The sequence below is a fragment of the Garra rufa genome, chromosome 11, assembly GCF_049309525.1.
Source record: "Garra rufa chromosome 11, GarRuf1.0, whole genome shotgun sequence".
Taxonomy (NCBI): domain Eukaryota; kingdom Metazoa; phylum Chordata; class Actinopteri; order Cypriniformes; family Cyprinidae; genus Garra; species Garra rufa.
The window spans coordinates 32,149,040-32,162,161 of record NC_133371.1 but is presented as its reverse complement, the minus strand read 5'-3'; the positions used below and the strand labels follow the sequence as shown (position 1 = coordinate 32,162,161).

Genomic DNA, 13,122 nt, shown 5'->3' with positions numbered 1-13,122 from the left:
GTTCTATCGATCTATCGTTCAATTAATCTATCGTTCTATCATTCTATCTACTGTATCTGTATATTTATCTGTCGTTCCATTTATATATCTATCTATCGTTCTATCTATATCTATCGTTCTATCATTCTATCAATCTACTAGTCTATCTATCGTCTGTCTGTCATTTCATCTATTGTTCTATCTGTATATTTATCTATCGTTCTATCTATATATCGATCTATCATTCTATCTATTGTTCTACTAGTCTGTCTATCTATCTATCTATCTATCTATCTATCTATCTATCTATCTATCTATCTCTCTATCTATAAAGGCTGCCAATTTTTTCACAACTTTGAGTTTTTCTAGTTCATTCTAATTTTTTCGAATACTTTTTTGAATTCTTTGAATACGTTTCTTAGAATTTCAATTCTGTTTATTTAAATTGTTATATACATTCAAATTATAAAATGGAATTTTGTGTCTTGTTTGTTACATTATTTCAAATTCACAAACTGAATTGGATTTTGTAAGACATTTAATTTGGAATAAGCAGTTTTAGTAGTGGAATATGATGTCAAAAGGAGCTTATATCATGTCATTTGATTTCCATACCTCATTCCCTCTGCCAGTTTACACACAAATACACATATATACCCCCCCACACACACACATTGCCATAGTGGTTATTTGTGCATGGGGCTGGGCCAGGGGCATGAACGCACATACACCTGAATGAGGCTGCTCTCCAGAGAGTACCGCTAATGTCACCGTTGATTCTTAGTTATTCATCCCAGTGATTCTAATGCCTGGAGCACGAGTCGCACAAGTGTTGTCAAGGCAACGCCACATAGATGCTTGCCGTTTGACCCCAGGGTGTTCTCTGTGATGTCATAATAGTCTTCTTGTCTAAACTGTGGGTGCGCTTTTTCATATTTGAATCTTCGTCTTGTCACATCACAGCTATTGTTTGTCGAAAATCCTTTTTCATGTGCGCAGGCAGTCACTCCGTCAGGATTGCGGGTTGTCTCGTTGCGATAAAGATGACCGGCGCTTATTTTTTTAACAGAAAGTGATGTCTTTCGAGTTTGCTGGAGGTGATGCCCAGCTCATGCAGTAGAGAGACACACACACTCTCTTACACAAATACACACACACATGCACTGAGGCTGGCTACTAAAGGAGACCTGGCGCGGTCTCTCTGTGTCAGCGCAGACTTAATGAGGCAGCACACAAGAAGCTTTAGGAGTCAATGGATGTAGATAATGTGGATGAGGGTTCACTTCACTGAGCGGCTGTACGCGAGCAAGCCAGTGTCTAGCCTAGGGCCACACTGTGTATGTGTACGTGTACGTGTACGTGTGTGTGTGTGTGTGTGTGTGTGTGTGTGTGTGTGTATAGCCATACTCCAGCCCCCTCCATTCTGTAGTCATGAAAGCAAAAGAAATCATCATTCCTTCACATTGCATGTCACTCCCTGTTATCCAGCCCCTGATGTCTCTATTGTGCGCGCCGAGCCGATGTTAGGTTGAGTGGCTTTGGTGAGAGCAGTTATTCCTCAGTGTTCTGATGTTTTAAAAGGGTTGGGTTGGTTTTTATGGCTTGTTAATGGTGTGGCGCTCTCTACTGCAGCCCATGTGGCAAATACGTGAGCATGGGAACAGATGACAGCCCCTCATGCACATCATAGACCACCTGGAGCTAGCCAGGCGGAACCTCATAGGAGCTGGGCAACGTTTGAGGGGGATGATGGAGGGTGCGCTGCTGCTAGAGGTGAATAGAGAGAGAGGGAGAGAGAAAGATTGAGCGAGTTGAGCTTGACCAAATCCAGTGCAACACACGTGCACGCTTAAACACTTGCACGTCTGCATATGAGTTTTACTACGAAGGTAAGACATGATTCTGATTGGTCATTCTGTGCTCAAATATTTTTCTTACATAACTATACTAGTATGGTTTGTGTATAAGTCCATGTCTCATTCCTCACATTTAATAAAATTATGTAAAATCAATATTTTATGTTTTATTTATTAATTCGGTGTGCTTCAAATGCGGCAGCTGTCTGACTGTAGAAATGCTTCATTGCATAACCTGATACACTACTGTTCAAAAGTTTGGGGTCGGTAAGATTTTTTAATGTTTTTGAAGTGTTTTATGCTCACCAAGGCTGCTTTTAATACAGAAATACAATAATAACAGATACATTTTGAAATATTATTACAATTCAAAATAAATAATAAAGATTTTGAAATGTAATTTATTTCTGTGATGACAAAGCTGAATTTCAACTTTCATAAAATTAATTTTTTTTTCTTTTGCAGGGTGTCCGCGGGGTCTTAAAAAGTATTAAAAGTTGATAAATCAATTATGAGAAAATTAAGGCCCTTAAAAGGTATTAAAAAGTCTTAATCGCGTTTTTACGAGGTCTTAAATTTTGTTCAAGCGTTGTCCAAAGTGTTTGACTCCAAAAAAGCATAAATATATTTATTTTCCTCTTAATATTAACAACGGCGGGGCGCGTCCGGCTGATGTCACGTAATTTGCGACAAACGCGGGAAGGTGATGTGAAGCTCTCCACATGTAGCGAAAGCATAGAGCGAAACAGACGGCAAAATGGGAACATGTAATTTGGGGAAACCTGGTTGGAGAAAGACGAGTTTAAACAGTGGCTGTCGCTGAAAACAATCACGAGGCCTACTGAACGTATTGTAAAAAGAAAATTAGTATATCGTTGATGGGCATAAACGCTGTAAAGTCCCACATGCAGGGTGCTAGCCACAAGGCTGCTGTTGGCCGCAGAGAACAGCTGCAGCCGTCCATCGCCAGTTATTATGCACCACCAGCCACCAACTGTTTATTAACAACTGTTTATTAAGTTAAAGCAGTGGTTCTCAAACAGGGGTACGTGAGGTGACGGAAAGGGGTACGCGAACAAAATGCTTTGCCATTCAATTCATAAAGTAACATTAAAACCGAGCATATATTTCTGACAAGCAAAATGCCGCTTTTATTATCAAACAGGAACATGGGAGTGCCATAAACAATCAAACAACATCAAATTACCTCATCTCTTGCGCTCAAAACTGACTGTATTCACACCAGCAGCGCGCGTATAATAGGATACCAGAGTATGTTGCTTTAGAAAATCGCGCTGCTGTTCATTGTGTCTTTAAAGTATATTTGTAGCACTTAATAGCAAAGAACAAATATTGACAGACTGTACATAAAGATTGATTTAAGAAACTCTCTTCAATACAGAAACATGCCCTGTGCGAGTTATTTTTCATGTTTAAAATACGAGCAAGAACGCCGTTTTCTCGGAATATCCAGAAAATTGCAATTGTTTATTTTATATAACAGTTCAACAAAAAGGTAACATTAAGTGAGCATTTTACATTTTAAATGTTGCCTACATTTTAAACACAATATTGTCAATATTGTTTTTCAACAAATCAATAGTTGCAACCAGTGGTGTAGTGGAGTAACGTTACCCACTTCTTTATCGGGCGGCTTTGCGCATATCCACTTCAATCCTTCTGATGCATTAGCCAAAATCGTGACAGTCCACCACATCCAGTCATATGTGAATAAATGCAAATAATTGCTAAAAACACTCAGTAAAGACAGTGATGATGCGGTCAGGACCGTGGCGCGGCTTGCTTTGAATATGTTTGGCGATTGCGCCCGCGCCAGCTCCGTGTCTCACGCCAGAGCATGTCAGGAAGGGCACGCAAAGTAAAGTAATGGTAAAGTTATAATTATTATCGATTACTGATTTAAATGAGTATATAACGAAAACAATACCTTACAAATAAAAAGAAGCAGGTGAATGAAGCGTATAGACCTTTTTCCTGAGTAAACGATGAGCGCCGCCATTACGAATTCTAACGTCAGATTGAATGCTTTTCTGTTCCGGTCTCCATAGGAACCCATTCAAATAGCGTCCATCTGTTTTTAATGTAGCTAACGTCCGCTGCTTCCTGTCATCTACACACTCATTAAAGTGAGGCACTGACAAATGACGGTCATTGCAACATTGCAACAATTGGATTGACCAATAATCCAAATCCATTATATAGCTGATGCTACAGTATTCTATACATTTTTTTCTAAATAAATGTACTGTAAACACTAAAAATTATAATAAAAATTTTTAAATTCCAAATATTTATTTGTGCATTTTTAATGATTCATTTTAACAGTGTTATGATTAGTTTATAGTGTTAAATAAGTAATTTATAGTGTTATTTATAGTGTCTCATTAATTTAAAGATAAAATAAATAACCAGTATTACACTTCTGTATCATGCGTTCTTATTGTACTGTATACAGATATGTGTATGAATTCAGATTCAAGCTCAAACATGCTGTGGTAGCACCTGACCCTCAACTTTCTCCATGACCAAACGCCACTGATTTCATTCCTTTACTGTCTCTCTTTCTCTCTCGCTTCCTTCCTCCCTCCTTTGAATAGCCCCCACAGAGAATGTCATGTTGAAAAGGGAGTGAGGCAGCAATGTTTTGCCGAAATGTTTGTTTGCAAGGCTGAGTGATGTCTGATCCCCCCGAGAGCTCATTTTGCCACGTTTGCGCTTGATTTGCTTCTTATGCTGTTTATTAAAGGTAATTACAAGCTGTTTGGAGATCTATAAGAGAACTGCTCAGGGGGAGCCTCCTCCAAAAGGTGTGGGAACAGAATGGAAAATGAGGTACACTTGCGGGCGACGTGGCGAAATCGCTTGGGTAGGGGTTGCAGGTGTGCTTAGAGAAAACACTGCCGAGGAATGTGTCTTTAGTGAATCGGGTTTACCGATAAATCACGATCTTTGACACAGGAAGCGCTAGATCTGAGTGAATCTTTGACACGGCGGTGTGTTAGCAGCATGTGTGTACATCTTTCTCAGGTAAATCTGGTAGAGGTGCAGCTGCCCTGTTTCCCCCCTTTCCCTCCCCGCCGTCCCAGATCCGTCCAGGTGTGTCTCAGCCAGCTGCCGTGGAGGGGAAGGAGCGGCGATATCAGGAGCTCGTCAGCCTCCCAACCCTCCCTTCTCCGTGCCGTGCGGTAATTGTTAAAAAGACAAACAAGCTGCCTGCCTATCTGTGCATAATGAAAGGGGGCCAGCCGCAATTTGCTCCTCACTTAATTCGTTAAGTATTCTGAATTTATTTTCTCGAGTGACAGTGGCATCTGTCGTATCTGGCGAAGAGGCCTTACGTACACGTGACGTTACACAATGGATGCGCGATGAAGGGGGGAGAAATGTAATAAGGGTGGAGTGTTACAAGGTTAGTTTAACCAAATATATATCTTTGTTTTCTTTTTTATAATGTAATGAACTGGCAATGTCCAATTTGTGAATGAATCATTCTTTCCTCACAGTTGAGGTCAAAAGTTTACACCCCCCTTTCAGAATTTGCCAAATGTTCACTATTTTACCAAAATAAGAGGGATCATACAAAATGCATGTTGTTTTTTATTTAGTACTGACCTGAATAAGATATTTCACGTAAAGTATGTTTACATATAGTCCACAAGAGAAAATTATAGTTGAATTTATAAAAATGACCCTGTTCAAAAGTTTACATCCCCTTGATTCTTAATACTGTATTGTTACCTAAATGATCCACAGATGTATTTTTTTGTTTAGTGATAGTTGTTCATGAGTCCCTTGTGTGTCCTGAAAAGTTAAATTGCCCGCGTTTCTTCAGAAAAACCCTTTTGGTCCCACAAATTCTTTGGTTTTTCAGCATTTTTGTTTATTTGAACCCTTTCCAACAATGACTGTATGATTTTGAGATGCATCTTTTCACATAGAGGACAACTGAGGGATTCACATGCACCTATGACAGAAGGTTCAAACGCTCACTGATGCTCCCAAAGGAACTATACATTAAGAGCTGGGGGTGAAAACTTTTGAACAGAATGGAGATGTCTACATTTTTCTTATTTTACCTAAACATCATATTTTTTCATTTAGTACTGCCCCTCAGAGGCTACAGAGGATACTTACATACTTCACATAAGACAAATTTAGTTACATTTACCCTATCTTCAAATTCAAAAAGTTTTCACCCCCAGCTTTTAATGCATAGTTTTTCCTTCTGGAGCATCAGTGAGCATTTGAACTTTCTGTAATTTTCTCTAAACTATTATTTTCTCTTGTGGACTATATGTAAACATCTTTTATGTAAAATATCTTATTCAAGTCAGAACTAAATAAACAACATGCATTTTGTATGATCCCTCTTATTTCTGTAAAATAATTAGCATTTTGCAGATTCTGAAAGGAGGGTGTAAACTTTTGACCTCAACTGTAGTCGATGATTCATTCATGAATCAGGCTTTTTTTTTTTGTACTTCAATTAACTTTTGGCCTTTCCCTCTTTAAAAGCTTATCATATGGCTTCAGAAGACTTGAAATGTGGAACATGAGTCAGATGAACTATTTTAATCATGCCCTTGTATCCTTTTTGAAGCTTGAAAGCTCAAGTTCCCATTTATTGTAATAGCAAGGAAACAACCATTTTGGTTGAACTGTCCCTTTAAGGAGGTCAATCAAAGTGTGCAGAGGTCAAGGAGTGTGTGATTTAGCAGAAGAAGAGGTGAAAGAAGGTATAGCGCTTATAAGAACCCAAGTTGACCCTAGTTGTTGTCAGAAAAGCAGAGCGGTGCAGGTGATACAGCAGTGCCAGGTAAACTCTGCAAATAAAGCCCCCTAAATACTGCCTGATAATTAACATCTGCTGTCTGGTGTGATCTTGCCTCTGCACATCAGCTCAGTGTGTGAGTATATAAAGTGTGTGTGTGTGTGTGTGTGTGTGTGTGTGGGAGGAAGGAATAAGCGGATGTCACAGCTCATCAGTGCTCTATGTGAGATGCGCAGGGAATCAGGGGAAGGCACACTCTCGATGGAAGGGCGGGGGCGGAGGTCCCAGAGAGACGGGTGGAGGCCCCTCAGTGTATGTGCGTGTGCTCGAGCCCGTGTGTGGGAGAAGGGGCCACCTGGGGTCGGACTCTTCAAAGGCCGCTCTCTGAGGAGCGGTGAGAGGTGCCTGTATGACAGGAATCCTGGCTTTGATCCGGAATAGGAGTCAGAGTGGGAGAGGAGATGGAAGGCAGGAAGGATGAATCCAGAAGGGAATTCAGAGGTGTGACTCGTAGATAAAAAAAAAAAAAAAAACTGAAGGTGTGGGACACGGTAGATCTAAGATAGGCCTTTCCCCTGTTAGGTTTCTTTTAGCATTCACTCTAAATCTTCACTTTTACCCTGTGGGTATGCCTCTAACATGCCTCTGCTGTTTGTCTGTCTCCTTGTTTTGTTGTATGTATAACTCAGAGGCGTTCTGTGTTTATGTTTCTCGCTTTGAGTTACATCCGGTTTGTTTAGAGCGTTCATTAACTAGTGGTATATTGTTCAGAAGTTTTAAACTTGAACTTGTAACTTTTCAGAGTTTGTTTGGAATACAGACTGTTAGCTCAAATCATGATTTATTGAGGAAAGTCTGTTACCTTATAAGAACTTGGGATACACAATTATTGTTACTATATTATATATGACAAAATAATCTTCCTTTTTAATAATCTATGCTATTACAATAAATGGACTGAATCTTTAAGGTTTCAAAAAGGACACAGATGACTCCGTCACTATATATTCCAGGTCTCCTGGCGATTTTTAACAAGAATCTATGTTGTTATTGTTATTCTTCCATTATTGTTACAGAACTAGTTGCTCCGAGAGTTTTATGTCCAAATGTTCCATTTGTAAAAGAACAATTTTTTTGAGTTGCATCTTTTCAGTGAATCACTTGATACAGTCAATGATTCATTCATGAATCAGCTTTTTTGGTTCTACTTAACTTAAATTTTTGGTCTTTCCCTATATCATTATCTAACATTTACATTATATGTAGCTAGTTACAACTTCCCAACACTGAATAGAAATATACATTCAACCCCAAAAAGTGTTGAAAAAAAATAATAACAATTTTTTTGTAGTATAATTCATTTAAAATGGGCTGTTTAACCTCAGATATATTTTTCCTCAAACATTATTCTTGAATAAAGAAAAAAATAATAATAAAAGTTAAATCAGCTAAATAAATAAGCTTTCCATTGATTGTATGGTTTGTTAGGATAGGACAATATGTGGCTGAGATACAAAAGGGTGCAACAATTTAAATATTGAGAAAAATCACCTTTAAAATTGTCCAAATTAAGTTCTTAGCAATGCATATTACTAACTAAAAGTTAAGTTTTAATATATTTATGGTAGAAAATCTACAAAATGTCTTCATGGAACATGATCTTTACTTAATATCCTAATGATTTTTGGCATTCAATTTTTTTTTTTTGATAATTTTGACCCATACAATGTATTTTTGGCTATTGCTACTAATGTAATTATGCTACTTAAGACTGGATTTGTGGTCCAGGGTCACTTTTTTTTTTTTAACTATATTATGTCCACTTAGTTTAACTTGCGCTTTTCACCTGGTGGGCTTTAAAAAAAAATGGAAATGTCCCCTAGACTTTTTTTTTCTGTGTGTGTGAGTGTGTAAACAAAGTCTAGAAGTTTGAGATATAGAAGGAACTCTGTGATTGGCTCAATTTTATCATGCTGTGTCCTCACTGGCTATTCGGCATCACCAACATATTCAAATATTTCACCTTGAACTCGTACAACAATTTCAGATGGAAAACCGATGAAGAGATTAAGAGAATGAGTGAGGGTAGAAGAAGATTACTGGGTATCATAAAGATGCGACGGGTGAAATGGGGAGGGGTCTGTGGGACAGAGGGGAGATTTGGCAAGGAACAAGGGATGAGATGAGAGGAATGCATGATCAGTGCTTTTCCCTCCCTGCTCGGTACAGAGATGTTGCTAGAGGAATAGATACAGAGGGAGGGAGAAAGAGAGAGAGAGAGATGAACTGACCGGGTGCTGATGAGGGAGGTTGACCTTCGGAAGCGAGTGAGAGCGAGTGAGGAGGATGAGGCTGGCTGACAGGGGCTCTCCTGGTTTTTGGCAGCCTCTCAGTCTGCGCGGTGAGCAGCTGGACTTCATTAGGCGCTGGTGTTAATTACTGGGTCCAGGCTGCAGCCGCCCGCCCGCCCGCACAAAACACTCACCGTAATTCAGCCAGGGTCACCTTGAAATTGATCATTTACCATCAGAGAGAGGAAGACGGACCGAGTGGAATGAATGAACGAGTGACACTTATTTGTTCAGTTTCAAAACCAAGTAAGGCACATTCCCAACATGAAGACTCATCATCTTAAGATATCTCTTATGGCCTACTTCAAAGGCAATTTGAGTCCTTTAGAGAGGATGCTGTACCATAATGCATTCCGATAAGCTCAAGATGGCGGATGAGCCAAGAGAAACATGGACTTATAAATATTTACATTTCATTCGATACAGAAAAGTATAGATGCTATCCTGTTTATTGTCTGGTAACTCTATTGAAAGCTATTGGAAATCTCCCTCCCTCTATTCGTGTGGAGTATGTTGATGCCAAAGTGATTTGTTTTTCCAAATTGTCTATACCGATTTTAGGAGAGGTTCTTCATATTGCAGCTCACTATGTTTTGAAGCAGTTTGTGTCTACTAAAAGAGCTGTGAAACAAAAACAGCTGTTCTTTAGCTAGTGACAGAGATGGCGAGTGTTAAACGCTACAGCTGTAGCAGACGCCGCGGATCGTCAGATACGGGGTGAAGTCGCAGTCAAGGCAGCGCTCGCTGTGGCTCGATTTCCTGTGACTCGGGCCTGCAAGGTCAACCTCCCTGCGGCGGATGACTCAGCTGACCAAACCTGGGAAAAGGACCGTTCAGGACTTGAAATGTGTGGGAGAGAAAGCTGGCAGAAAGCACAACATTTGGAGATTATTTTCCGTCCACTGCTGTGGGACTTCTTCACACTTATGATAGCTCCGTCGCACACATACTCGCACAGTTATACAATTACTTTAAGTTATTCTTTGGAGTGAAGCTTGCGGTCCTACCTTGGCGACACTATGGTAATTACAGTACAAGAGGACAAAGAGAGACAAATGGAAGTCGAGGAGGTACGAGAGAGAGAGAGAGAGAGAGGAGGATGTAATAGTCGGCCCGATGCGTTCGCGGTCCCCGCGTACCAGAGGCGTACAATAGAGCGCTTTTATTCGGCATCCTCACGAAACAAAAGTCTACCACTCTCTGCTCTCAATAATACAAAGGTCTGATACAATCTCCTTCTTAATTCTCAACCATGTCAGTTTTTCAGGAATGTTTTTGCCTCCTCCCTGAAGAAAATCAATGCATTCTGATTTGGTAATTTCCCATGGTGCCACGCTCGGCGCTCCCTGCGCTGAGAGAGGTGACAAATCCGGTCATGGCGGCGTGAACCTTCCCCCCCTCCCTTCCCATCTTCCTCTGTTTCCACCCTGCTTTTGTTTGTGTTTCTCTCTCTCTCGATCTCTCTCTCGCCGTCTCTGGGTGTTGCGACAGCGCGCGAGCTTAGAATTTGTTGGAATTTCGCAGCCCTTCCCGGTGCTCTGGTGAAAAACACTCATTTGTGACGGTGCCAAGCTGCTAATGGCGGATGGCGGGGTCCGTGCCGAATCCCACCTCCGCTCCCCCGCGCTCGTTATTCCGTGCTCGGCGCCGCTCGCACCCCTCCCCTACATCTGCCAAACTCAGCTGCGAGGGAGCGGCATAATTATCCCGCCGGAGCCTCAGACGCCTCCATGCCGTCACAACTGGGGCTTCATTAGAGACCCGCAAGAATGCCCCTGTGTGTGTATGTGTGTGTGCGAGAGAATGTGTTACGTTTATTTGAAGATATTTGCACGCATCCCTTTGTGTGTTTGCGCGTTGCGTATGCGCGCGAGCGTGTAGCGAAGCGTGGATAGTTGCTCCGAGAGTTTTATGTCCATGGCTTGCAGCGTGAGTGTTACTTTGGTGCCGTTCATCCTGTCTGTGCTAATATTCTGGTGAGTACGCCATTAATGAGTGTGTGGCGTGTGGGTGTGCGAGGAGCTGATGAGACGGGCTCAGAGGTAATTTGACTTCTTAGAGCTACGGACCCCTGTGCCAACCCCCCCAGCCCCCTTCACCAGCTGAGCAGTCCCTGAGGAGGGCCGGGTTTAACAGGGCCTAGATTCCCCCACTTACAACACACACATGCCGCAATGACACACACTTATATGCTGTCAAAGACACGCGCACTTCAAATGCACGTTCATAATGAGACGTTGGCCTCTTTTAAAGGCACCTGTCCATGTGTGCATCTCTCTGAGACTTATTTGTCTTGCGTGAGAGTTTGCTTGTAGGCTTAAGTGTGAATGGCAAGCACAGATGTCAGTGTGTGAATAAAAAGTCAGTTGAGCCATAAAACATTGAAGCATTGCAACATTTAGTTTGATTTCTGCTCTTAGTTTGCAATTGAACACCATTTTAAGACTAAATGTCATCTGCCTTTCTCACTGACCGATTGATGCACTTATGTGTGGCTTGAATCAGTTTGCATGATGTCATGTAAATAATGAGTCAAGTTGAGTTTTTACCATTGTGTTTGTAAATAAAGTAGTTGCAAAGTTACTCAGATTTTTTACTGAAAAAAAAAATTAAAATTGTTTAAAAACATTGTTACACAACATTTTTAGATCAAATAAATCAGTTTTTCAGCTTTCTATTCATCAAATTAGACAAATTCTAAAAATGTACAGTATCATGCTTTCCCTAAAAATATAAAGTAGCACAAACGTTTTTAAAATTAATAATAATAGTAAATGTTTCTGGAGCACCAACTCTACTATATTTCAATGACTTCGAAGGTGAAACTGAATACTGGCTGCTAAACTTTGCTATCCCAGGAATAAATTATATTTTAAAATTTACTAAAATGGAAAACGTTTTTTTTTGTAATAATATTATAGAATATTTAATTGTTTCTGTATTTTTTTTTCTTTTTGATCAAATAAAAGCAGCCTTGGTGAGCATAAGAGACTTCTTTCAAAAACATAAAAAAATGCACCTACTCTAAACTTTAAAATGGTAGTTCTAAAACTATTAATAAATATACACTGTTTAAAAGTTTGGGATCAGTAAGACTTGTAATGTTTTTTAAAGAAGTCTCTTACTTTCCTCAAGACTGCATTTATTTGATAAAAACTACAGAAAAAAACAATAATACTGCAAAAATGTTATTACAATATAAAATAACGGTTTCTATTTTAATATACATTAAAATATTATTTTTTCCTGTGATGCAAAGCTAAATTTTTTATCAGCCTTTACTCCAGTCTTCAGTGTCACATGATCCTTCAGAAATCATTATAAGAATTATCAATGTTGGCAACAGTCGTGCTACCAAATTTTTATATCGTTTTTTTTTTCAGTATTCTTTGATGAATAAAAAGTTAAAAAAGAACAGCATTTATTTAAAAAATTAATCTTTTCTAACAATATTAGTCAATTGTTATTAATTTAACACATCCTTGCTGAATAAAAGTAATAATTTCTTTTAAAAAAAAAAGAATAAAAATGTACTGACCCCAAACTTTTGAACAGTATTGTATATTGTGAGAAAAGAGTTTTATTTTAAATAAATGCTGTTCTTTTTATTCATCAAGAATTCTAAAAAAAAAAAAAGTATCACAGGTTCCAAAAAAATACTAAGCAACACAACAGTTTCCAGCACTGATAATAAATCAGCATATATGATTTCCGAAGGTTAATTTAACACTGAATACTGGAGATTAGATTTTGAATGTATAATCTATTTGAAATAAAAAGGAACTGTAGTCATTTTATAAGTCAGGCAGACACACAAGTGTACGGTTATTGGCCAGAATAAGCTGCGAAGTGAACCCGACTAAGACTGTAATGACCTGATTTGAGTATTGAGCTGAAGTTATCTGAAAAAGCTAGCTTAGAATCAGAGGATTTGTTGTTGTAGGTTCCCCCCCCCCCCCTCTCATTAAGTCTCTCTTTTCTCTCTCATTTCTCTTCTTATGTCTCTTTCACCTCCTCTCCTTTTTCTCTCTGCCCTCTGAAGAGTCTGGAGACTCTAATTGTAATGATGTTTTGGGTTCTTTTTTATCTCTGCCACACATTGATGTTGTAATTGTAGGTCTGTGTGTGTGTGTGAAAGAGGGAA

At 39.5% G+C, this 13,122-nt stretch overlaps 1 protein-coding gene across 3 annotated transcripts in view; it reads left to right on the top strand.

Moving 5' to 3' along the window:
* Positions 1-13,122, top strand: part of znf423 (zinc finger protein 423) — a 198,589-nt gene that overhangs the window by 112,966 nt on the left and 72,501 nt on the right. The gene's annotated exons all lie outside the window — the stretch shown is intronic.